A 24,554-nucleotide genomic window follows, 5' to 3' on the forward strand; every position below is an offset into this window, starting at 1 on the left:
GACTCAGACTGAAAGAATTTCCATAGCTCTTGCCACTGTGTGTGCAGCCTGAGTGGTTACCTAGCTATCCATCTATTTATGAATATGTAAAACCTCTATTAGGAGAAGCTGGTGTTGACATTCATTCATTGGGAATTCTATTATCAAAGCCAAATAGATCAAAATAAGCAGAGGAGCATCAACAACTGTAGTTTTAAAGCTCACTGATGAACAAACCCAGCTTCCACCACCTATATTTAAAAGTGCAAACTCATAACACAAGTGACAGAAAAATAGTAGCCTTTTTTTCATCCATTCCAGATGTTTGCTGCGAACATCTGTGTTAGCAAAGCCAAATTATGACACATTGTCAAAATACTATTTTTTTTTCCAAAATAACTATTAATTTATGGTAGTATTTTGAGCTCATGATTGGTTTGGGTGGTAACTTCTTCAGAGGTGAAAATTGAACCAGGCTGCAACAGAGTGTAGCGGCTTCCATGCTCCTAGGACAGTGCTCTTTCTGCAGAAGCAAAAGTGGGCATGGAAAAGCCTTAACTACTTGCAATGAGATTTCTCTTCTCGTGTGACTGGGTCAAAGCCTGCCCCCTTTTTGAAGCAGGAGAGTTGCACTGTTGAGCGTGTAGGTTCCCTTGTCAAGCAGCTGTCATCCTGGGCTGGAGGAAAGCAAGCTGTGACATATGATGATCAAAGACTGGCCTTCTCTTCCCAGAACGTACAACGCAGAGCATCTCAGCCTGGAAATGAAAGCAATTTGGGAAATATGGTTGTACCAAGATGCCTAGTTCTGTGTAGTTGTCATTGTTTTCTTTTTTGAAGAGTAGCAGCATGTCCTTCATGGTGGTAGTCATCCCACCTAACTTGTTTAGCATATCTTTAGATTAAATTAAACTTTACTATTTGTTGCTTGCTAATCTCTGCTAATAGGCATGTTATATAGGAAATCAATTAAAAACAAAAGCTAGAGGGTTTTTTTTCTGGTAGTTAAATGTGCAGGAGCTTTCACCAAATAAGGTTTTACAGCTAGATAATGCTGTGCACTTACCTTGCTGTTATGAAACAGCTGCTTGGCAGTGGAATGGCCTGTCTGCTCAGATTTGACCTCAGAAATGGTAGGCAAGCTGTGGTTGGAAAGAGTAGGTGACTATGGCAGGTTGGGGAAGGATAAACTGAAAAGCTCTCAGTTAATGGGATTACAAAGAAAGTGCATGTTGTCAGTCTAGAGGCATATTAATATGATCCTAGCATGTTTTAAGACTGGCCGCTCATTGATCATCCACCTCAGGCTGTAGATGTGCTCACAGGGATATGACAGGAGATGTTTATCCATAGAGAGACAGTGCTGCATTGCCTTAATTTGTTACCTTTCAAGATCTTACCAAACAGATTATCAGATTATCAAAATGATAATAAATCTGGCACACTGGCTGAGGTGATGCCATGGGTAATGGATTTCTTTGTTTCTAACAGCCTGAACACATGGGATGATGTATGGCTTGAGAGGGGAACACTTGGGTGCTCTCCTGCCAATCTCCACTCTTCCTCTGGGTGCTTGCAAGATGCTGTAGAGCAAAATAAAATTTTAGCATGACTGTCACAGAGTTGCCTCAGACCTGCTTTGTGTCCCAAGGTTTACTTTTCCAATTTAGTATGCTATTGTTTGAAATGTCAGCCACCTCCGGCATTATCCTGCCTAAGTTGTGAAGTCCTCTCTCCCTCTTTTCACTTGGCTTGGGAAGCGTAGAGGCTTTGGGACCTTTCCAGGCTTTTCTGAAGCTGCTTTTTCCACTGTCAGGCGAGGTCTGGCACTGAGTCAATCGCTGCTTCCTGGTTCTCACCCTTCCCTTGCAGGCAGACAGATGACATGCCTTAAGGGAGCAACCTTTCTTGGAAGGTGAAATCAGGCACATAAATTCAACACTGGCTATGAACGTTAGCAGCTGTGTACCTACAGACACATAAATCCCATGTTAGCCCTCCCCAGTGCAGTGTTCATTGATCAGGTAATTATTATTTCCATGGTGCTTTGAAGATGACAGTGATATGTAGTACATTTCTCTTATCATTATAGATTAGCATTTTACACCAAGCCAGAAATGTTACTGAGATAATTTATCCGTATTCTGATGAGAGAGGTTTGTCTTTACTAGGGAAGCTCAGTGAGGCACAGAACATATTTGTTCCAGTTCCAAAGAGGAAAAATTTGATAGCTCAGTGGGAGTCTTATTAGCCACATCTTGTCCTGTGCTGAAGAGGAGTGAGGATATTAATTTACCTGTCTTCCTCTGTTTGTGAGTTGTAATATGAACTAACTTCTTCCTGCTCCATTTCTTCTCTGGAATGCTCCTCTCTCATTTTATGAATGCTTGGGTGCCACTAGTTTTACCTTGCCAGAGCATCTGTGTAAGAAGATAAAGGAAGACACTATTTAAGTGGCTGGGGTGCATCCTGGGCCGCTTGGGAAAGAAATAAGTACCTTACATGTCTCTGCAAAATATTATCAAGGGCAGCTTGATCCACAGCCCTTTACATTCACGAGGTCCAGAGGAACTCCACCTACAGGTGTGAATTTCTCGGTTCTTCCTCAACCTTGCTCTTCATATTTCTGATCTCTTCTGCCCCCTCCATTTAGCCACTACTGTTGAAATTGTTTTCCCTGGTGCCATTTTTAACTTGATCTAACTTCATGCTTTGTATAACTAGATGTGAAAGAAAATATGGTCTGTTAATAACAGCAGGCATGCTTTTTGATCATGGTATTTGTGTAACCATTAACTTAAGGAGGAGCTCACTTGGACCTAAAATAACACTCATTGCACAGACATGAAGGACCAAGTCACATGAAAGAAGACCCTGTGTCTAGCAATCTCCATTTTCCTAATCTTACCAGTGGTTCTCTTCAGAGAGGTATTGCACATACATGGACGAGTGCTGTCTTCTGGGCTTCCCGCATGTTTGGGAAGGTTTGAGAGGGGAACCTACATGATGGGAGGAACCAAGAGGGTGGCTGACCTTGCAGTCAAGGTCTATTAATTGCCTTTTTCAAAGCAATAAGTTCCAGTTGGGCTCCTCGGTGTTTGCTCTAATTCTGGACTACTGTCTTTCTAAGCTGCAGGGAGGCCTTAGAGGCCTTCAGAATCTTTCCCCTCTCTTTATTATTCAAGGACTTAGGCACTTTACAGGGATCTAAATGGACTATAAACACTAGATTTCAAGTTCTGTGGAAATTTTCCACGCTTTAGCATACAGTGACATGCAGACTCAAGTTAATGGCACAATACTTCTCTAAGGATATAATTTTCTAATTGATTTTAATGCTGTTAATGTTATCTATGGAGAATTGGTATCTGATGGGGTCCCTTCTCTCCTGCTTGGTGAAGAGATCGAAGCCTCCCAGGGTGGCTGCATTCCACAATCAGCTCTGAGTTGCTGTGAATCCCTATGGGGCCCAAAAAAATCATAACTTGTTTTTCAGTCATTTTACATGGCTTTGATGGTAGAATAGAAGTCATGAAAAAAATACCTGAGACACATCATGCTATTCTTTTTCATCATTATGACGGTATTTGAAACTACCATTTTGGTTGATTTTAGCTGTCAAAAAGAGAAATTTCCCATGCATGCTTTGGACTTGAGAATACTTTTACTTTACTTTGCTGGAATTTTTAGGCAACAATAATAAATAGTCTTTGCATGTGAACTTGTATCAAGAGAAACAGAGATATTAATCCCTTAGGGGAAATAACTGTTTTGCTTTCTAGATGGATTTCAATTAATTTCATGTGATCTCACATTGATTTTCATCTTTGTTTTGTAAGTTCTCCTTCTCTGTTTTATTCTTTGCTTTGCACCACTGTCCCTTTGCTCTCCTCAAAGTTTCATTTACTTTTCCCACTTGTTTCTAGTGGGATATTCAGTATGTCTCACACTCCTAGCCCAACTTGAATCTGTATCTTAGGAAACTCCTCCATCTTCTCTCAGATTGCAGGTTGGTAATGTGATGTTCCCTGCAATCTGCTGGAGGTTTTCACTAATCCTTTTGTTGTCATTCTTTTCCCTCTTGGTTTTCTTTCCCACTCTGTCCCCTTCTGTCTCTTACTGGATTTTTTTCCCCAGTTTATTGGCTTGCAAAAGCCAGTTGGCTGTGGCTCAATAAGGATTTTTCAGGCATTGCTTATCTCTGCCTTGATTTCCAGCAGTTACCTATGCCAAATATGCTGTGTATTTATAGAGGTTGCCTTTTCCCCACCAGTGTCTGTAGGATGAAAAAGGAGCTCAGCAAGATGCAGGTGATTTTCCTAAAGTTGTGTGCTCCGTGCAAATATGATGTGCCTGTATCCTTTCTTCTATAAACGTCTGTATAGCAAAGGTAAAAGTCAGGGAGTAGAACTAAATTCCAGAGGTGCAACTTTCTTTCTGAGGAAGGAATACGAAGCTAGTGGGTATGTTGCTTGATGGTAAATTGAGCTTATCATTTGTTTTTCCTTATTTATATGTGAGGAAATGAGGGAATAATTCTCTGTCAGACAGGAGCTAGTGAACTGGGTAATGCTGCTGTTAAAATTTAAAAGTGGTAAATACATGGGGGAGGAATTCTGGAACAAGTGATGCCAGAATAGTGGGCTTCATTTTTATAGCAGTGGAGTATTGTGAAGGACAATGATTGTTTGTCTTATTATTCTCTTGTCACTTCATGTCTTTTGTCAGGGTAATGAAAAAAATGGGCCTTTCTGAAATGATAAATGACAGCTATAAGTCATTCAAGGTGGTAGTAAATGGGCATCTAACTGAGAGCTGACTTGCCCATGTAAGATCTCTGTCCTAGGTGACAGGTTTTCAGAAGCATGGATTCTAAGATACGGATTTCTTGTGTTTGCAAATGGTTAATGTGCCAATGTGCTTCCCAGTGGACTGTGGCTGTGACCTTGAAAGTCTGCTCATGGTAATCCAACAGCTAAGAAGATGTAAGGGTCCCTCAAAAGGCTGATGTGCAAGGTTTTGGTTGCCCTTTAGATCTCCTGGCCTACGTGCAGAGGGCTGTAGCCTCATTTTTTTTCTAGTCTCATTCAAATGAACTAGTTTTTTTATCTTCCTCTTTCTGATGCCACTTCCTGATTCTCATTTCTCTAAAAATCTCACTTTGGTTCTCTGAAACAAATGAAGGCAATTAGTCTGGTCTTGTTTTACAAATTAGCTTTAGGAACAAAGGAAGGTGAATATTTTCCACTTGAATTCAGTGTTCTTGCTTCTACTTGTGTTGAAAGGTAAGTAACTTTTTAATCAATATTCAGAGTTTTGTCTGTCCAGCACTGCTTATTGTTCCCATTCCACCTCACCAACGCTGTTCTCTTCTTTCTTTTTTTTTTTAATTTCAATTGTCTTCTTCCATTTTTGACTTCTTTAATTTTTTACTGAGAATTGTCTTGTGGAAAGGTGATTTTTCTTCCCCAGTCACTGCTGCATTTTATTTCTTGTAAACTGTGTTTGGTGTGTAAACATTCATTCCTGTAAGCTGTTTTTGAGATTCAGAGCCAGCTACAGTTCAAGGGAGGCAAACTGAGGTTTAAACTCTTCTGTTCATGTTGTCTTATGTGGTGGGGCAATCCTGCATGGTGGAGTTAGAGAGGAATTGAAGTGCATAACGCCCAGTGCTGGAGCAGCTCCTTTCCAGTCGTCTGTATTTCTTGTCTGTAGGACTTTGCGATGAGCTGATGTAGCATCCTAAGGGTGAAGTGGACACTGAGGGTTTATCTAATAGGGAGTGGACACTGAGGTTTATCTAATAGGGAGGCTCTCCAAAACATCCAGTGTAATGTATAGAACTCTTTAAACAACAACACTTGCCATACAGGTTTTTTTGAATGTGCAATATCATTTACACTTTCCTAGAGCAAGCATCCATGCAGAGGCACATTGCCAATACTTAAAAGAAAAATCTTAGTGTATGGGCAGCATAATGTAGAGGCTGAGTTTTGCTTTGGTTAGAAAAGCAAATAATAAGCTGATTTGGAGTCAGCTAAAGCTTTTTTTCCTCTTGTCCTTCTAGGTGGTTCCTATTAAATTTAATAGTAAATAAAATTTCTTTGTTTTTTTAAAACAAACAAAAAAAAAGAAACAAGAATAAAATTACATTTCTTTATTGGCTGTGCATTATAAAATATAGACTATTTTGGATGAAGAGTGGATTTGACAGTAAAATTCTGACTTTCTGTTGGCCTCAGGAGATGCTGTCCTGATGATTTAAGCTAATAAAAGCTAACCTTTAGCATGCTAAAAGGAGATGAAAACAGAAAAGATTATGCCTGGAAGAATGGTTTGGTCCATGATGCTGAAGAGGGCCAGAGTCTGATGCCCGAACCTAAAGCCAGGCAGTGTGGGCAGCTCATGTTGATGCTGCTGCTGGCAGCACCTCTGTAGCAAGTTTGACAAGCAGGCAAAAAGTTCAGGTGAACCCTCTTCACTTCTGGGTGGCTTTGTCTCCGTTGGATAAAGCAAAACGAAAGCATAGAGATGTTTAAGGGACAAGAAGTACCGTCTCTGCAAGTCTCAGTGCACATCTGGAGGTGTGAGTTCCCAGTGAGTACAACCCTGACCAGCAGCAGAGCTGGGTATCCATGTGCCTGGGGTGTACCTCTCCGAGGCTCAGACTGCACTCGATGTTGGAACACATTTTGGGGATTTCTTAGCAGCCAGTGCCCACTGCTGATGGCTGAATCATTGCTTTCCTATCGCGAGCTCTGCTGCCTTTCTCCGAGGGAGCTCCAGCAGCATTCCTGCTGTCGAAGGAGGCTGACAGGTTGAGGCTTCCACAGGTCAGCCCAAGGAGATCTTTTTTAACTAAAAAAATTGAAACCTCTTTCTTTGTTTTCATGGCTCTTTGGGAAGGTGTATTCTGACAAGTTTAAGGGTGTAAATCCTCCCCCAGCAGCATGCCAGCTCCATGATAATCCTCACTGCAGTCATTGCAAATAACTCTCTCCTGCTTTTCTCTTAGGTATGCCTGTTGAAGATGCTGATATAGCCTGTGAACTGGCACTGTGCCTTTAATAGTGCTAACTTCTATGGTATAAGCCTGACAAATTTAATTTAAGGATAGTATAGTTAATAACTTCCTTATGAGTGTGCCTATTTGCAGAACTGTAAATTGTTTAGACTCTTTTGTGACATGGAGCTAGTGAAGGCCCTGATTTTAATAAAATATTTTTTGTTCAGTTCTCTCAGAACAAAATAGAATATTCTTTATTTTCTCATTAATAAGGGAAGGACTAAGATCTGGCCTTGCATTCTCAGGTAATTTTCAAAAGTAAACTAGGAACAGTCCATGGATATGTAATTTTCTATGTTTTTACTAGAAAGTGCAGGGTACTTTGCAACAGTGTCATGTTTCCACTATCTCAAGTTCAACTACAGTTAGAGTTCATGGTGTGGATTAAGTATGTCTATTTGAAGTACTTTTTTCAGATTAAAGTTATCAGATAGTATTTATAATTTGGTATATCATAGCTTTTCAAACCACAGTGTGATTATTTTTCAGGATAGTGTTTTTATTCTGTTCAATCACTGTGCTGTTTTGAGTACCAAGTTTAACACCTTAAGTTCATCTTTTAAATCTCAAGTTCAACAAAAGAATTGATGGGAAGTTTTTCTTTGGTCATTTTTGTTTTGTTTTTATGAAAGTATTTTTATTCTCTGCTAGTTACAGACTTTTGTATTTCGTGCTCACTGAGGAGGAGGGTTAATGGAGATATGCACTGCTGACTACAGGAGATGGATTGATTTTTTGAAAGCAAGTGAAAATGCTTTAAATGCTTTAGCTTTTTTTCCCTGATTTTCTGGTCTTAAATCCTGAAGGAGAAGGTAAAAAATGCTCAGCCTTAGAAAGAGTTCTCGTGCAGTGCTGCTAAGGTTTGTGTTTTGTCTCTTTTGCAGTGGTGATAAGAAGTTCAAAGATACTGAAGGAATGAGATTTGCAGCTTTTTCATGAGTAAAAGCATTAGTGAACTTAAAGTATAAAATGGGGAGAAAAGCAGCAAGCTAAAAATAAGCTAAAGCTTATTGCACTGTTAGAAGCTTTTAAAATCCTCATGCCTTCTGAATCAATGTGTATTGCATGCTTGTTTTCTTTTAAACATAAAAGTACATGTTATTAACTGTTTTTTATAAAGGCCACAATGTTAGTATGTTTATATTTTCCTAGGATGCAAGGTCCTGCAAAGTGTAGTCTTCCCTTTGTACAGCATTGTGCACTTTGTTAATACACATTTCTTCCTCTGAAATTCCATGTAACTTCATGAACTTTGACAGGACGGACTTCAGGCTGTCTTAGTATGATAGCTCTGCATAAGAGAGATGACTCCAATCAGACATCGGCCTTAATTACAGATTTGTTTAAAATTTGTTCTTTTGCTCCACTCTGAGAGATGCTAAACTGATATAAGTCAATCCCAACCTGACAAGAGTATGAATGCACAGACATAATGATTTAACTAACACAGTTTCTGGCTGAGGGGAGGAAGGGATGAGGGAGAAGCATTTTTCTTACTATCTGTTTTCCTTGTCAGGGAACTGCTGTGGCTCCAGAGGTATGTTCAGGGATGGTGGGCTCATGGGATATGTGGGCAGGTGGAGATTCCTCTGCTGTTGTAGCTGTGTAGGTTGGCTGGGATTTACAGGATGCTGAGCCTGCTTGTGCAGGCTTGGTTGTTCACCAGTTTGCTGTTGGGCAGATGGAGTTGGTGTTGGCAGGCTTGGCTGGTGCTGTGCTGCTGGTGAAATGATCCAGCATCAGGACTTGCATCAGCTGATGCTGGAATGTCATAGTCTGTGTTGAAGAGGTGGTAGGCTCTGCATCGGTGGATGGTGGTTGGCAATATAACCAGCTCCCACTGAATCATAGTCATTGGATGAACGCACAGGTGGAGAAAGACACCCATTCTATTATGTTCTTGCTGTTATTCATCATGTATACTGTGGTGGCACATAGGGACTCTTGAGGATGGCCCCTGTTAGGCTGTTCGGACTTTATAATAGAAGCTCTTGGACCACATTTTTTCATTCCTGTGATTTCATTGTCTGCATCTTTTCAAACTGCAAAAGAACACTATTCTCAAAAATGGGGATCTTGTTCTTTTATTAATATATCCGCTTCCTCAAGTGGGAGGATAATATAATAGAAGTGTAATTGTGTAGTGACAGGACAAGGGATAATGGCTTTAACTGAAAAGTGAGTATGTTTAGGTTAGACATTAGGAGGAAATCTTTTACTGTGAGGATGGCAAGGCACTGAATGTCTGTATGTAGTATGGCCTCATAAATTGTCTACCCTTGTGTTTGAGTTCCAGCTATGAAACATGCAAGAAGGAAGTTTGTATTGCTTTCTCCTAACTTACATCCCCATGAGGGTACTTGGGTGCTTCATTTTTCAGGGACTTTGACACAGCACTTTTAAATGCTTGGCATTTGGGTTTCCGTATAACAAATGCAAGCCGTAGTGCAGCAATAATGTGCCTCTGTACACATATCCATAGGCAGTTGGTGTCAATGCCAGTTTGTCTGTGATGGAGATTTGGCATATACAGACAAACGTAGTAGAAAATTGAATTGTGTTGCCTAAGGTCTCATCAGGCTCTGCTACCATTGCAAAGGTGTTACTACTCTCCAAAGAAAAGGTATTCCTTCATCCAGTGAAGAAAAGGAGTCAATGATAATCCATAGGTATTTTAGCTTAGCATATTTTCTTGCCTGAGGACAGATGGCAAAGCCAAGCATTGTGTTGATTGTGCTGTTACGCTCTGAGTCAGTTGTAATACCTATGATGGCATAATTTTCTAGAAAAAATTTCAGTATCCTTTGAGTGCTGAACCACAGTATAAGAAGACAGAACGATTTGAGTAAAATAATTCCTGAGAAAAAGGCTCAAACTTTGTGACAAAGCTTCCGAAGTTTGATTAATTTCTGGTAATTCACAGATGCAAATCTTTGATGCAGACCATAGGGTCTACTAGAATGTCTTTTCAGATGATTCTGGAAACCCTGAATTTTCTGGTCTAGAGTTGCCTATGTGGAGACACTGACCCAGTGTCATAAAATTTGAGGAGTCCTGAGTCTGTTAGGTGAAAAGGCAGACAGAGACATTCTGATAAACTGTCTTCTGTCTTTTTCCCCAATGCAGAGTCTCCTGCTGTAACTCATTTTGTAAGTTTTGTTATGGACCTCATGGGCTGAAACTAAATTTTTAAACCATTACCATTTCATGAGAATGAAAACCTCTGTGTTTCTAGTTCTGTTCCAACTTCACCACTGCAGTCCACAAGGTTAAAACTTAAAGCCATCTGGTCTTAGAGGAATGGGAAATATTTTTGTACTAGCTCAAACACTAAAGCAGGAAAAAGCAGATATCATAGTTTCCAAAATCTGCAATTCTCTTTCCTAATATAATGATCAAGTTTTCTCTGACGCAGATAACCTTTTCCAAATGCTCAACGCTTTTGAACTTTCTGATTACGTACAGGCCAAAAAACAAGTTCCCTGAAACTGGACAAGATTTTGTGTTTTCTATTTTTTTACCCTTCATTTAAAGAATATAATGGGCTTCTATAATTGTGGAGTTGCCCAAATACAACTGCATGAATGTCTTCATTTTAAGGCAAATTCCTTTATCGTACAATATAGCGAACCCAGGATTTCATTTACTGCGTGAGCTTCCATGTTTAAAACAACATTCTGGACTGATAAACCAGGACAGACGCTTGAAGATATTCCTTTTTGTTGTATGTTTTCATCTTCTGAACTTGTTTTGAAATGTATCTTTTCTGTCTGTAGATCCAGTGAGTTGTCTTCCCTTTGCAGTGGTCTGGTTTTACATCACTGGGAGCAGGTTGACACTGATGTAACTGAATAATGAATCACTGTCTTCCTGCTGCCACGTGTTTTAAAGTGAATGAGTGTGTCAGAAGGATGGAAATATTTTACCTTGTAGCTGAAGATGATTAAACAAGATTGTGTTGGATGGTGGTAACTAGAAAACTATAAGATGTATTTTATTTAACTTGGTGTTAGGAGGTAAAATTTCTAAGAAGTAACATAGCTCTTGGCTTGGGTCTCACATGCAGTCTTTGACTTCATGTAATGAATGTAGCAGTGATGGATGTCTCATTGAGTTACTGGTAAGCCACTAAGAGTAGGATTTTTCAAGCATGAGCTTTCTCATCCACCAGTTAAACATGTAAGGGAATTCTCTTGTTCCTCACTGTAGTCAACAGAAATATTGAGCACCTCTTTAGGTCAAAGGATGCCAGCATGGGTGAGACGATTTGCTTAATAGCTCAAGTTCGACCATAGAAAACCCAGCCCACATCTGTAATCCAGGAGAAAAGTTGCACACAACAGATGGCAAAACTTCTTAAACTAAGCACGTACTTGAGTGTTTTGCTGACTGGTAAATTTGCTTTTTGTCTGAAGTCGTTAGGAGTTTATTTTTACATGAAGCATTATCAGTCAAAATTGTGTTCCTATCTCTACTTCATTCCTATGGAAAGATAATTAAGATTGAAGGAGTTTGGAAAAGAATCCTTCCCTTTGGCCTGAAGTGGCTGCCAATTCTGTAACATCCCACCATGGCACACCAAATAGTATTCCAGGTGTCAGGAGAGGAAGTTTTCATTTGCTGTCCTAATCTTTTCCCTTTGCTGTTCATGGAAGTAGGATAGTCATCTGAAAGCAGTATTGGCACAGAGCTGTCAAATGCCATGTGCTTCCTCTAAGGCTGAGGTGGGTGTCTCTTTGTTAACACTCCCCTATGCATGCTGGGCACATCTGTGTGGTGCTGTGCTTGAGGCTCTTTGCCTCCCTGTCCACTGGAGGAACTGGAGGGGTTTAGGTGGGTTTAGGTGGGTTCGTGATCTGAAGGGGTCCTGCCCTGCATGAGAACAGCTCTCAGCACCAAGGCTTCTGCCTTCCCCAGACAATGGCACAGTCTCATGGATCAGGCAAGGCATTCCCAAGAGGTCTGCTAAAATTAATCCTAGTCAGACCATTTAGTATACCAACCAGCTTTATTCTTTCATTTGGAATTTTCACTTTTTAGTTTTGTATATGTATAGTGATGTTGCATCATGAAGTAAGAAGGGTATTTGCTGTCAAGCTTAACAAAACTGAATTGCTGTGTTAGGAACAATGGGCTGTATTACCCACTGGTGGAGCAAATATTGCACCTAGGAGGCAGTGGTTGAGATTCATCCCTCTGTCTTTCTCAAATGTTTGTGTCTGTAACAAGAGGGGAAAAATACTGCTTTGGTTATAATTGTATCAAAAAACAAACAATGCTCATGCATTAGCATCCAAATTAAAATAAACAATCTGTAGATATCAAGGATAGATCTTCTACAGTCAGTTTGGAAAGTTGGTTCATTTATTACCAAGTGTTTAGTGGGAACAACAAGCTGGTGATAAAATTCTTTTGGAGTTTGGAATTTATCTTAAGACAGAATGCAAATGTTTGAACTTTTTTTGGTTTTGGTCTCCATTGTTTCTGCAATCTCTGAGGGCAGTTCCCTTTAATTTTGAAGCCCAGTTCATAAGTACCAAGAGCAAAAGGACTAAATGTCATTTAAAAGTAATGTAGCAATACTTGCCAACAGCACAGCTTTAGCAGATCCTGAGAGAGGAATGTGGGAGCAGTCATAGCCTTAGAAAAACAACAATAAGCTTTAGCAACTGGAGAATCTGCAAAAATATTTGAGCGCTACGCATGATGACTTCTTGCTATGTTGAGTTTTTGCTCTCATGATTTTTTGGGACTTGGACTTGTTTTTTTTCTTGGAGAAACCTCACAGAAGACTTTAAAAAATCGATAGAAATATTTATTTAAGAGCTGCCTAAAGACCACTCCCTTGCTAGAGTTACAATTTTTTTCCCTTTTCCTGGCTGTTTTATCTATCTTAATGTAACTTTGTTCACAGAACAGAATTTTGTGCCAAATTCTCGTATCATGTATTATTATAATGGTGTGGTGCATTTTTTTGCTCGAAGTAGTAGATGAATTAACCTCTCTTCACAAGAGGGCATCAGAGTTAAGGAGGTCATGCCTTCAACATGCTGCCATGAACAGTTAAGAATGTGGGAGGAGCTGATATTTCCACTGCAGGAATTTGTCCTATTCTCATAGAATTAATAGTTTATCAGTGAAAAGATTTCACAGCTTTGAGATTCAGTATTGGAGTAGGATTATTAGTATTTATTTGCTCATAGTTTTCCATATGTTTTTAAGCAATCACAGAACTGTCACCTATACCTTACCTAGAGAGTGAGCACCCAGATCTTCCTACAGGGAATGTTCTTTCTCACCCCAGTGAAGAGGAGGAGGCAAGTAGATGGGTGAATTCCTTCATTTGCATTGCATTCTGGAAGGCTTTTGATTTCCCAGCACTGAATGACTTCATGCCTTTACAAATAAGGCTCTGAGGTCTTCCATCATTCACATCATCACAGTTGGGAGTTGAAGAGAAGTATTTTCCTTTTCTTGCAATAAACCAATTTAGTTCATGTTTTGTGTTAGTAGTGCTATAGCAGGTCATAAAAATAAGCCTGTGTGGTTTGATAATATTCAGAAATAATTTCAGAAAACAAAACTGTATGATTAAAATTTCAATTTTGATGTATAGAGCTCCTGGCTTCTCAAGCACATGTGGTGCTTCTTCTGTCCTGGTGTTAAGTTTCAGGTGAAAAGGATTCAGAGTTGTCGTGATGATAGAAGTTAGGTTCACTGATTTTTATGTGATGTTTTCAATTTTATTACCATTAACCTTATTAGAGTCTCAGTAAGGAAGAACATTGCAGAAATGCTGAGTAAGGCACAGTAGGCTACAATTGTTTTTTCATACTATGAAAAATAAAATGCAGTAGCAGTGGAAATCAACCCAAATATTTTCTGTGGTATAAAATTTCCATGTTCTGTGAGCATTCCTTAATTAGAAGCTAATGTTAATATTCTGCCTTAAGTAGGAGGAGAAAGAGATGAACAGTAGTTTGGTTGGATAGTCGTTAGCTGAAGTAAAATGGAGTGGAAAATGCTCAGCATTAACTGACAGGAAAATGACAAGTACCTCTTTTGCTGACACAACTAAACTCTAAAGAAAATCCTTATGCTGGCTGAACTTCCTGCTCTACTCAGTTTACACAGAGCCTCTTAGTGTTTTATTATGGAGGGGAGAATATCTCTTCTGCTATGGCTTCTTAAGGAGTAATGGGATCACCTGCAGTTCTGCCAAAGAGTGGGGGAATAGCTCCTTTCCTTTGGAAAGATCATTTTCTCTGGACTAAAAGGAAAAGATTAAATAGGCTGCAGCAGCTTAGGCTGCTCAAAGTAGGAAAATAAATCTGGTAGATCATAGGTCGCCCTCTTTCATTTGCCTTTCCAAAGCTGAGAAAAATGTCAACCTGTTTTCTTGTCCCAGGAGAATAGGAGAGTGGGGCTTGGAGACAGTGGGGTCTCCTCTTAGGAACTGGGAAACTGCAACCATCAGGGAACTCATTGTGTCAGAACAAGTCCTTCATGGTTTGTTTTGTTTTGTTTTTGTTCTGGAATCAGAAGAATTGTGCAGGAGTGAAGATAGAAAAAAATATATATACTGAGCTGACAAATCTGGTTTAAAATGTCCAAAGAAGACAGCACTGTTACCATACTCTTGCAGAGCTAAGGACTGACAACAGACGAATTTGTTGCAAGTCAAATACAACAGGGTGGCCAAAGGAAAAATGCCCTTTGTATTTTCAGAGATTTACTGGTTTGGCTGTCATCAAACAGGACACGTCATCTTGTGCGTAACTGCTTGGATGTAATGTCCCACTGAGTGTGGTGTGGGTTGGCCAGTAGGTAAAAGAAGTACTTAACTACTGTCTAAATAATACCAGTAGCTTCAACTGTCTTTGTTAACTGGAGTGTACAATTTCCTATATAGTATCAGAGCAGCTATCCCAGTGTCTGCTCTGTAGGAAAGCAGCATCAGATGATAACAAATGTATAAATCAATTTGACAGGCTGTGCATTAAATCTTCTGTCATTGGACCTTAATCTAGCTGAGGCTGCTTTTAAGAGTAGTGTGACCCTGTCAGTAGGACTGAGAGTACCTTGGAAAGACGATCCTAATATGGGTAAAAATGTTAATTACTGTATAATACTGATGTTAATGATAAATGTTGATTATTTTTTGTTGTTAAAACTGCAGAGTATACACACAAGTTAACTCTTACATAAATATTTCACATAGCTTGGGCAGGAAGAATAAACCATAAAATGTAGCATTACCTTTTTTGTGCAAGTTTGAAGAATTGACCTGTTCAGTCACAGACCAACATCTCTTTTTTCATTTGCATCTTGAAGGGGAGGCAATAGGCTGCACTGGTCTAGCACAACCATGAAAACAGAAGTAAACCAAGGATATGCTTCTCTCCCTCCTGGCTTTTCTCTTGACAGAACAGCTTTATGTCTTCTCTTGCTTAGGGTATGTTGCAGAGCATGAGTAATTTTCTTAGGGATACCTCAGTGCCATGACTGCAGGTGCTGCCTTTCTGCCTCCTGCTCTGGTTTCCTGGGCTATGTCTAACAGCCATGTGAACCATGCCAGAGGGAATCCTCTGGTGCTGGGATTTGATCATCTGTGCTGTCAGTGTGTAGTTACCATAGGCCGGCAGTTGTTTTTGATGGATCATTTGGATGTGGTTGCTCTGCAGGGGAAGATGGTTTAATAGTGTGGATTAAGGCTGTTCCCTGCCAGCTGGGTCACTGCCAATGCACTAGTCCAGCTACGTGTGGTTTGCAAATATACATTTTAGCTTTTGGTTATGGGTTGTGGTTTTCCCCATCCTAAACTGAAATCATATGACAACACAGCTCTTCAGCCTGAGGGAGAGAACCTCTTGGTCGACTGTGTCAGTATTTATCAGCCATGGTACCGGGAGCATCACAGGGCTGCTGAAGCTTAGCAAGGTGGCAGAGCTAAAGTAGCTAACCATATATGCACTCTTTGACTGGAAAAACACTTCACAAATGCATTCATTTTGTCCTTCATCATGTTCATAAGACAGCACATAGTGTCTTTTCTTAGCTACAAGTTTACAGTGCTAAGGCAGAGAGTAATTGCTTTGCTGTTGATGCGTTGTCTTTTGTTCAGCTGCATACAAGCTCCTTGACTGTGGAGATTTGTGTCTTTCCCCGTGTGTGTGTAGCTTCTGGAGGTTGCAGCTGTGCTAGCAGTCCAAGGTCACATCTTGACTCCTTCATGTGGGTTCTGGGCATGGTTTGGCCACACACCAACATCCTCCCAGCAAAGAAATCCAGGTGGGTGATCATATGGAAGCATAGGTAAGACCCTGCAGCTTCTCCATCAGCACTGTCTGAGCGGGACGGGCACCATGGTGTGTCCCTCTAATTGTAGGGACAGTCTTGAGAGTCACATACTTTTTGATATTTATAAAATACAAACATCTGTCATTGATGTACGTGAAGCTATGCTTGCTCTCCAGTCAGGGCTGGCATCTCTGTGACCACTGCAATCAACCCTGTGACCAAAGCCAACTTCTCTGGGGCTCTACAACCTCCTTTGGGGACAGTGGGGTCTGTCTCCACAAGCACTTAGAAGACTTCATAAAAATCTTCAGAACATAGTGTCATACAAACAAGAACAGTCAGGAATATTCACTATCACAGCAGAACTGGCAAGGTGAGGTAGCTCTTAACCCACTGGAAAACACTCCAACTTAATAAAAGGCCATGAACTGTATCACACGGGGTTTTCTTTATGCTCAGGTGCTGTTGGTACCTGGTTCCTTTGTATGGAAACTTTTAAAATATATAGCAGATTAAAACAGGTAATAACTTGTTACAGTGTGTTACAAGTTTCAGTAGGTGTGTGTGTGTGGGGTGATATTTTGTTGGGGTTTTTTTTATTTGTTTCAGTTTTGTTTGCTAAGGCATCAGCAGGGCACAGTGGAAATTTTCTAGGCTGCCCAAGCACACCTAGAGGCATACCGTAACTCAGCCTAGGTGGGAAATGAAGGGGCACAGGAGAAAGCTACAAGGTCTTCATCCTTGTAGCCTTTTTTCCCTGCTTCTGAACCTGGAATAACTGAGTGTTCTCATTCTGTTATTACTATTTTGTTAGTGTATGGTACTTTTCTTTTAAACTACCAATGTGTGCAAACCCATATCTGTAATGCAAACATACACATATCTGTTTCTATGTTTTATGTTGATATCCTTGCAGTTTCTGCCAGGCTGCAGCTGTATCTGTGTGCTGCACTGTTTCCCCTGGGTTGTTTTACTGGTGAAGCAGACTCCAAGATTTAGAAAACAGGTCTAAATCCAACACAGCTCAAAACCCACAAGATGACTTAGATGAATGTTTCTTGGCTTGTGGAGTTTGAAAATCTATGGTGGCTGTCAGCAGAGCTGATAAATTCTCCATCCTTGGCTTTAGATAGTAACACAGTACTCTTGGCAAGGTAAATGTCTGCTGTTTGGAGTCTATCTTCTATCCAGAAGGTATCTCTTTATACAGGAGATACCTTCTAAACAAAGAAAATTCTGTGAGGTGTGTAATGTGCCTGAGAGTGAAGCAGCAGATTCTGACTGTGTTTACATGAGGACGAGTGCTAAGTGATTTAATAGCCTTATTAATTCAAACTGTAATGTGCAAATCTGTCGGTAAGGTCAGTGGGAAACAAACAGTGTAATTTCTTACATTCAAAATGTGGATCCTCAATTATGAAACAAGATACTCAAATAAAAACATGAGGTAACATCCTGATTAATAATGTTTTCAGCAGCGGCAGTGTACTACAAACTGACCTTTCAAGTATTTTGTTAACAGAAAAAAGTCCTGTATTTATTTCAAGCGTGATTGCACTGCTTTTATGCCAGCATAATGTAAATCTAAGCAGCTGTCGGTACACAGATCTGTAGACTAGCAAAGGCTTTTTTTGCATCGTGTTTTCATAAGGGAAAACAGATTTTTATTTTATATACATATATATATTTAATATTAGGCATTACAAAGGCAAACTATGGTGTTGTTTAGAACAAGGGTTACATTATACAGCAAAATAGTTGTCTGCTGAGAGGCTGTGGTATTTGATGACAGAAGTGTTAGGGAGCAGGACAGTCATCCCTCGGGGCACAGCCTGGCCAGCAGGATGTAACTTGGACTGCCATTCTCTAGAGTTGCCTCAAATAATTCATCACAGGTGGATAAAAAGAGGACACAGTTTAGAAAGCTTGATTATCTTTAAAATCATACTGCTTCTGAAATACTGTATGTGCTATAATGCAGAAGAGGTATTAAGCAGAAGATAAATGACAATCCTTTTCCCTCCTCATCCCTCTGATTTATTGTTATATTCTTTTGTGATGTTAATAGCTTTTTAGTTTGTCTTTTGCCTTTGTATTGTACAGCAGTTGTTTTCCTTTTGTGGTAGTACTGCAGAGCTGAAGGGCAGGAGGGGGAGTAGTTACCACAAGGCAATGAGACTAGAGAAAAACAGGTTAGAAACTTAAACTGGTACCAGCTGAGGCTGACTGCCTTCAGGACTTTCCCCTTAGCTCATGGCTGAGTCCCAGCATTAGAGCTGAGTGCTTTTAGGGGGAAGGACACTGACCTGAAGGCTGTGGCTTCAGACCCACCTCTATTAGTTCTCCCCTGGAGAGGAGCCCTGTGTCTCTTGCAGGACAGAGACAGTGTGGTGGGAGGGATGGCTCATTCCTGAGTTCAGTAACACCACATCTTAGTTTTATTGCAAAAGGCAAGGCAAACTTAAATTGATTGTGTGAAGTGATACGATTGAAATGATTACCTAGTCTGGAATGTACCCCTGCTCTCTTCTCCTGTGACATAAATGAGCTGGGTCAGTGCCTCTTCCCTTTTATTTCTACGCCCTCCTGTCCTCTTTCTCTCCTAAGTTTCTGAGAAAGTTTTTGTCTGGGTCATCTAAAGTTTATGGTTCAGCTTGTGCAGTCTAAAATGCTTCTTATCCTCTCATCCATGCTGCAGTGAAAAAACAAGTAGGCACATTTTATAAAGATACCTTCATCAGGAGACATGATGGATGGCTCTTTGAAATTACTTCTGGATGTACCAAAAGAATTGAAAATAAATGAGAACTTGAGGTAGTGCAGTCACACTTGAATAGTTGGCATTTTAGTCTTTTGACTTTGAGTTTAAGGTATAAATACAGGATTTTACTCCTCTTTTTGCTGTGTGTCTAATAGTTTAAAATAACTAATCCAAACAGAACTTGTTGATTCTCATCAGGTGCAATGGTAGGAAACTATATTTAAAAAAAAAGACAACCTAAGACTTTCTAGGTTGATAGAATACTGAGTTGGAATACTGTATAATAAACTCACAGCTAGACATTTCAGATATTAGAAATTAATATTTTAATGTGCTTTTAAAGGCTGCATATTGTTTTAGTCTGTGTTTTTCTGCACATTCATAGAAGACTATATGGGAAGGAAAGAGTGAAATTAATTTCCAGAGAGAAGTGTTTCAGGATACTGGGCATTTTTCCACTGAACATCTCTGTGGAAATCTGGAAAAAATGTTATTTCAGTTCTCTACAAGAAAATAACACTCTTAACTGCACTTCTCTTTCCCACCATCAATAAATTTGAGAAAATTCTTTTGTAATTATTAACAAGTAGAAAGAAATTGAGCTTTTTTTTGGAAAACAGCTTAGGAGATTATTTGCTTTTAAACAGAATACTCTTGAAAAGTGTGAACCATGGATGGTATTTGTACTATTGTCCTCTGCTTTGCTTTCAGATAGAGAGCAGTTTTAGCTTTTGGAAAAGATGAAGGAGGAGGAGAGTATTAACTATGTAATTGCAATCTGTGGATGCTCTTTGCATTTCTGTCTTGCATGCTGCTTTGTGTAGTTCCCTGTAGCCTGAATTTCTCCTGTACAGGACAGTCTGGCAATAGCCAAGGCCCTTATGGACTTGAAAGAGTTTTGACTCTTCCTGTTGTAGGCTAATGATAGTTTTTTGAATGAAGACAGAAAAGACAAGGAAGTTTAAGGCATTATTAATTTATATTGGTTTACAATATTTCCTATTAGTTACATAATGCCACCATGTGTCACAACTCATGATGAGTATGTTATTACTTCATCTGGCATTTCATTCTCTGTACTACTGTTCATTTTTGTGAGTTTTCACATCCTCAGTAACAGAATTCATTGGAGCAATTTGCAGGATCAGTTTTTGTACTGCTGGAAATCATTCTTTTGGAGGTTGGCACCAAGTTAGTTGAAAGCCAGTAGTAGTAATAATTGAAAACTGTGCCTGACTGTTGTTTGTTTTGTAATAGCACAGCGTGTAGCAGTTCCTAGGGGATAAGACTCTTGCAGCAGCCGAAGAATGCAGCCTGTGATCTCTTTCTTCCCAGGGATGCTCCACCCATCGCTATAAATGGCAATTGGACCTTGGGGAATTACAGCAGGCAAGGAGCAAAGCAATGGCAGGTTCTTCTGCAGATGACATTTTCACCACTGGACATGAAATTAATAAAATTATCTATAGCCTTGAGCTGTTTTCCAAGGACTGCAAGGTCTGCAACTTTGTGTGGAACATGGTCTGGACTCTGTAAGGATGGGTAGGTGCAGCGAAGGCAGTGGTAGTCTGACTTCTCTTAGAGGACTGTGGGAGAGGCTGCAGCTGAACAAATGGTTGGCCTTGGGAAACTTGTTGACAAGTTTGCCACAAAATGTCATGTTTTATCAAGCAGCTGTGGAGATGGCCACAGATAAGTGTCTTCATCATGTATCTGCTGCCTTACTAGCAAAGGTCAGAACTTTGAGGCAACTTGGCGGTGCTCAGCAGCCAGGGAAAATGGTACTTAAGGGAGGAATTCAGTTCATTCACTGTGTTTGCTGTTTAGCCACAGTGTAGACGTACATCCCTGGCCACCATGCACTTTCTCCCTGCATGGGAGAAAGTGGGGAAAAAGGTATTTCTGGAGTTTCATTCTTATCTCTTTAAACCAAACAAAATTAATTGCTTCCCAAAAGTTCCCATTTCTCACCGCAGTTTGGAAGTGGTACTTAAAATGTCTGGTTAGATAGAGATGGTAGCATTTCCGAAGCAATCCCACTGTAGGTCTGGTCTGCCCTACAGCTGATGTGTCAGAAGTTGGTATGTCCATAATTAGCCTTCACTTTTGTCATTATTGGCTTTAATTTCTCTATCAAATGGAAGGGTGAAATTTCAAAAGTCTAAGGGATTCCTCAAGGATAATCCAGCTCATTCTGTAATGAATTATGTGTGGATAATAATAATGATAAAACTAATAACACCAGTTATTGGTTAATTCTGTGCTGTGTGAAAAGTCAGAGAGGAAAAGCATGTTTAATGTTTATTCAGTGGAGGGTTTGAATGGACAAGTGTAAGGGAAGTAGCCTTCTGTGGAATAATAAACACCAAGTTACACATTTAACAGTTGCTTCGTTCTTTATTATTCCCTCAGTTTCCATCTGCAAGCATTATTGGCTAGTTGTATCCATCTTTACCAAAACATCTCTTGTATGCAGTGTATATAATTTATTCAGCCAGGTTCATGTGTTTCATCAGTTCTCAGTCCTGTGACATACCAAATGCTTCTGTATGACCCAGAGCTCTATTAGGAGGAAATGCAACTGGCGTTGTGTGGATAACTGGGAGTTCAAGTGCAGGAGTTTGGACAGGGGTGAGAGCAGTCAGGACACATTACCCTGGGTATCTGCCACCAGCAAATGTGTGCTGGCTCCCTCCTGTCACAGCCCATTTACCCCTGGGGAAGGGGCAGCTCAGGGAGCTGCCAGTGATTTTGCTAAGCTGCATGCTTAAAAGGAGGAACTACTTGGATCCTGAGAAAAGCAGAATGACGAAAATGTCTTTAAAATCATGAGATGGAATTAAAAAATATGTTAGAGAGCATACCTTCATGCTTCTCTCTGCAACAGCTGGAGTTTTATGTATTCCTTACGTAAATGCATACAATGAGATGTGCCTAGACTGTCACATACCTCCTGGAGATAAAGCATTAAAGCAAATACCAGATACCACAAAGTTAACTTGTAAAAATGCCATGAAAGTGTTGCAAATGCCTTTATAATCAACATCTTCTTTTAGAAATGTACCCAATTGTCAGCTTGGCCCCTGGAAGTCATTCTTGTAGCTGAGGATATTTATTCTGTTCCGTTTTTTGTATGGGATGCAGCTGTTGAATTCTTCAGACCTGAGTAAAGGCTCTTAAAGAGCTTTATTTATATCTTTTTTTTTCTGTCCTCCTCTGCTTCTGAACAAGTAGCAGCAACTTCAGCTATTGAAAGTGGTCATACTGCAACTAAGCTATTGAAGTCCTGCAGCTTTGCCAGAGTGACTTCTCTGAAGAGCTGAACTCTTATGTGAGTAGGTCTATGTAATTGTATTAAAGTGAATGTAACTTCTCAAGGAGGTTGGCATTTGGTAGACTCTCCCCCTAAGTGTAGGAGCTTCTGTAGGGGATCCCTGGGGATCTGGAGGGAAAAGAACACATCTAAGGTGATCAACTAAAATGCATCCAGAAACTGTTAGAAGCAGGTTGCAATGACACTTGTGTGTAATCCCTCGTTTCAAAATACAGACTTATGACTTGAGTTTCCCTAGAATATTCTTTGTAATTATTAATGATCTCTATCAAATAATCTTATTTAGGTCATTGAAAGGCATAAAGAAGGTAAGAAGTCTTTTAAGCCCATAAACCTCAAAATTAATCTGCTCTTTAGGGCTGTATATTACTGGAAATCTTTGATAGCAAGCTGAAATGCTGTGATATATTGATGTTTGTAGAGTTTGATAAAAGTGCAAAAGCAATATGTAGTGCTGCTATGTGTCTGTGGGATGGGGAGCTCTTTTTATGGCATCAGTGTGATGTCGAGCAGCAAACAACCTGGCAAGAAATTGTTGGTTTTACAAGGACATTGCAGTGAAAGCTGACTTCCTGTGTCTGCATGCCTTTTTTTAGCAAGAATTTCATACTGGCTCTTAAACCCCACACTCTTAGTTCCTTCTCTTTTCACTAAAGCACTTTGCTCAATCAATAATGAAAAGGTTTATGTGGATCTTTCAGCTGACTAATGTATATTTTAATTATAGTATTAATAATGTCGATATGGGGAGGTGAACAGCTACTGTGGCACTTAACAGAGACAGATTAAAATAATTGGATTGGGGATGTCTGCTAGTTTGCCATTAAAAAATTTAAATAGGAGCAGAGAGCATTTGGCAGTCATCAGCCAAAGCATACAGGAGATGAGGGGAGAAGAAATAGAAGAGGGGGTAAAAAGAGGACACTGGAAAGCTCTCATGCTCTTCATTCATCTAAAAATAGGTTGCCAGTCTGCCTCGCAGTTTGTTTATATTTGTTTTTCCTTTGGAGACTGTGGATAGAGAGACATGTCTTTTCAAATGCTTTGGGAATAGGACCTGTGCTCTTTAAGCTTTTAGTTTCAGGGGCAGGACTTGGAGTCTTGGTAGAACATTTGGGGAGCTGCTACAAGCTTCTCCCTGGCCATGCTGCTGCCTCTGAGGGCAGGATAAGATCCTCACTGCACCCTCTTCTCACTGAAGACTCTTAAAATCTAGTGCAGCATTTTCCAAAATATCATTTGAATCCATAGTTCTGTTCTGCAGGTGAGAAATCTAAACACTCCCAAACCCCGGAGTTTGTCCTTGTGATTCAAGGCCCAGTGAGGTGTGGGCTGTACCTAATGTTGCTTGTCACACCTGAATTTTGAAACTACAATAAAGATTAAATCTGCTCAGTGGCTTTATAAAAGCAAAGCTGTAAAGTGGGGTAATACAATGACTCAGGATATGTTTGACAGCCTTTAAATTTTTTGAGAAAAGGTAGATAGAATATATTGTTCTTGGAGATAACAGCAACTGCACCAGGACATCTGAGCAAACTCAGCTTTGGTTCCTCCAGCATTGCCTTTCTACTTTCCATCAGCTTACCAAAGTCTTTGCAACTCCTTCGGATGTTTTCCTTTTCTGGAAACAGGAATGATGCTGCATGTTCTCTCCTCATCTGTCTCAATATATGGGCTTTTATGAAAGTCCAATATGACTTTTCAGAGTGCTTACATCATCTCTTTTGGAGTCATCAGTTTCTGGTGATGGATAAAAATTATGAGATAAAAACCCCCTTGTTAAACACATTTAATTGGTTTTTATTTGCTTTCTGCATTTTAGAGATTGTGAGGCACAAGCAGACAGTCTTTGGAGCAGATGGGTGTTTTATGGTTACTGGACCTGATAGCTCAGATATAATTAAAGTGCCTTTTTTGCATATGCAACTTGCAACCTCTTCTGTATTTTCACAGGTCTTAGGATCATGTGGAGCATAAATTTAATAGAGATTGTACTCTTACTTACTTTAATATTTATTTTGAGTGAGCTGTTTCAGCTGAGCCTAATGCATATAACCTTGTATGACTGTGGTTTCTGACTCTGTCTCTCAGGCTCCCCAGTAGAGTTCAAA

At 39.9% G+C, this 24,554-nt stretch overlaps 1 protein-coding gene across 5 annotated transcripts in view; it reads left to right on the forward strand.

Moving 5' to 3' along the window:
* ARHGAP6 (Rho GTPase activating protein 6) overlaps window positions 1-24,554 on the forward strand; it is a 310,649-nt gene that overhangs the window by 211,475 nt on the left and 74,620 nt on the right. Inside the window, exon 1 of one of the 5 annotated variants that reach the window (XM_071562646.1) lies at window positions 5,145-5,264. The exons of the other annotated variants lie outside the window; for them this stretch is intronic. The gene's annotated coding sequence lies outside the window, so the exon portion shown is untranslated. Of the gene's footprint in view, window positions 1-5,144; window positions 5,265-24,554 lie in introns of those variants that run through there. 5 annotated transcript variants of the gene reach the window in all.

This window comes from Pithys albifrons, chromosome 1, assembly GCF_047495875.1.
Source record: "Pithys albifrons albifrons isolate INPA30051 chromosome 1, PitAlb_v1, whole genome shotgun sequence".
NCBI lineage: Eukaryota > Metazoa > Chordata > Aves > Passeriformes > Thamnophilidae > Pithys > Pithys albifrons.